The 2,779-nt window shown below is 36.6% G+C and overlaps 1 pseudogene; it reads left to right on the top strand.

Moving 5' to 3' along the window:
- The first annotated feature begins 266 nt into the window (after positions 1–266).
- Positions 267–1,668, top strand: LOC110206936 (platelet-activating factor acetylhydrolase IB subunit alpha-like; annotated as a pseudogene).
- Positions 1,669–2,779: the final 1,111 nt, after the last annotated feature.

The raw sequence follows: 2,779 nt of genomic DNA, 5'->3' as shown, positions 1-2,779 counted from the left end.
ATATGTAGTCTTGAGAGCAGGGACCTTGTTTCCTTTTTTGGCATCGCCAAGGATAAATACAGTGCCTGGCACATGGTGAAATGAAACTTCCTTGTTGGATACCTCCTGTTTACAGTAGGTTCTCACCTGTGAAGAACTATTTTCCCAATAGTGGATGCCATTTTGTGGCATATTTGAGTCCCAAATGAGGGATTGTAAAGCTTCCTGACTCCCTTAAGAAAGGAGGTAATTGCTGCTGTATCAGAAAACTTGATGTCACAGCCATGATGTTGCCGTCACAAAGACAAAGAGATGAACTAATCACAGAATTTCAGAGTTGGAGGGGACCTCAGTGCCCATCTAGTACAATCCATACCTGAAAAAGAATTCCCTCTACATCATACCAGACATACGGTATCCAGCCTTTGTTTTATGACTTCCCATGACAGAGAACTCACTTACCTATCAAGGCAGCCCATTCCAGGTAATGGCTAGAAATTGAGCTATAAAAGATTATCTCCACTCAAATGGCTATGAAGAGGCATATTTAATTTTTTAAAAAGAAGCTGAATTAGATATGAATTAAGAGTTAGAAAAGAAATATGCTAGCCTTTTGGGGGGATGGAAATGGACATCAGTGATCAGATTACAAAAGAAGATTAAAGAATTAGAATCAAAGCTAAATGAAGCAAAAGACGAATTTACATCAGATATATCTCTGATCAGAAATGACACTCAAAAGAATGGATTCCTTAACTTCCAGAAAAGTACACAATGAGTGGATATAGAAGTCTGGTCACTCATGTCATTTCCCCCCCAGATTTTAGTGTTATGTTCTAAACTTCTAAAGATGCTACAATAATGGTGAGGGATTATAAAACAGGAGATTTTGAACAAATGCTTAAGGGACATGTAGATTCTGTATAGGATGTTTCCTTAGATCACAGTGGCAAGCTTTTGACTTCCTGTTCTTCTGATATGACCATTAAACTATGTGATTTCCAGAGTTTTGAGTGCATCAGAACCATGCATGGCCATGATCACAATGTCTCTTCAGTAGCCATCATGTCTATTGGAAATTATACAATACCTGCCTCCCTGGACAAAACTATAAAAATGTGGGAAATGCAAACTGGCTACTGTGTGAAGACTTTCACAGGACACAGAGAATGGGTATGCATGGTGCAGCCAAATCAGGATGGCACTTTAAATGCCAGCTGTTCTAAAGATCAGACAGTGAACATATGGGTAGTAGCCAAAACAGAATTATGAGCTCTGAGAGCATGAGGATGTGGTTGAGTGCATTTCATATGCCCCAGAAAATTCTAATTCCTGTATCTCTGAAGCTACAGCATGTGAGACTAAAAAAAAAAACAAGTAGAAAAGCAGGCCTTATTTTGGTGTCTAGATCCAGAAACAAAACTATTAAGATGTGAGATGTTATCATTGGCATGTGCTTTATGACCCTTTATGACCCACGATAATTGGTTAAGTGGCGTTTTCTTTCATTCTGGGGGAAAATTTTATTTTGAATTGTGCTGATGACAAGAACTTAGGCATATGGAACTATAAGAACAAGCAACGCATGCAGGCACTCAGTACACATGAGCACTTGTTTCCTTCTTGGATTTCCACAAGAAGGCATCCTACATCATTACTGGAAGTGTAGCTCAAACAGTAAAAGCGTAGGAGTGCCATTGATTGATTCACATTTGAGGACTCCCCCTCTCCTCTGTATGCACTCAGAAACCTTCATTGAGCTCTGTTTAAATAATATTGTCTTTTCATGTAAATTAATCTGGATGTATATTGAGCGTACTAAAAGTTTTACACAAAGTAAAATATATACCAAGGCAAGACTCTAATAAATAAAAGATGAAACACTTGTTTTGTCTGAAGTCCAATAAAAATCTTACAAGTATTAGGTTACAAACTGTTGGTGTTATTGCCAACACATTGAATATTTTTCAATATCCATAGCAATCAAAACATATAATTTGCACCTATTCAATCATTCTGAGAGTCCTCAACACATTCATAATCATTCTATGAGAATTAAAATCTAATCTTATTAAGGAAAAAAATATTTCTTTGTGAGCAATGCCCTACATCCAGATTAAAATGACATAAAACAGACCTTTGCTCAGCAATTTTGTAGCATTTATTTCCCAGTAATGTTTTATTCCATAAAGAAATTTTAAAGTTATAATGAAAATTCCCTTGGTGAGCCCATATCCCTAAATTTAATTCAGCAAAGAAATTACACATGAAAATTAACCAAAGTGCACTCCTTTGTTTTTGAAGCACAAGAGGAAGTAATGTAGGCTAGATCTCTTTGGACTTCACTTTCCTTGACAAAAAATAAACTATGAGTAGGGTAGAGAGAATGATCTCTTCTACCTCAAGACCCTATATCTTTTATGCCCTCTATCTCCACTCAAGCTCTCATCTCTTTCTTCCTGAATCAATACAAAATCTTCCAGTGTTTCCATTCTCCTACTCATTGTTAATACAGCTGCTAAAATAATGTTTCTAATCCACAGATTTATGTTACTGCCCTACTCAGAAACTTTCATTGTCTTTTTATTGCCTTACAGGAAATTAGCCTGACATATAAGATCCCTTACTATCTGGTCTGCATCTACTTTGCCAGTTTTATTTTACTCCATTTGCTTTCCTGTGCTATAGATTCTGGTTAAAACTGTAATACCATATTAAATCCTGTTCTGTATATTCCCATCTCCATGTTTTCCAGAGGTTATCCTCTATGACTGAAGCACTTGCTGAAATTCTTCTCTTT

This window comes from Phascolarctos cinereus, unplaced genomic scaffold (assembly GCF_003287225.1).
Source record: "Phascolarctos cinereus isolate Bilbo 61053 unplaced genomic scaffold, phaCin_HiC Scaffold_1;HRSCAF=81, whole genome shotgun sequence".
Taxonomy (NCBI): domain Eukaryota; kingdom Metazoa; phylum Chordata; class Mammalia; order Diprotodontia; family Phascolarctidae; genus Phascolarctos; species Phascolarctos cinereus.
The sequence above is the reverse complement of the archived record's forward strand: the minus strand, read 5'-3'. Positions and strand labels throughout refer to the sequence as shown.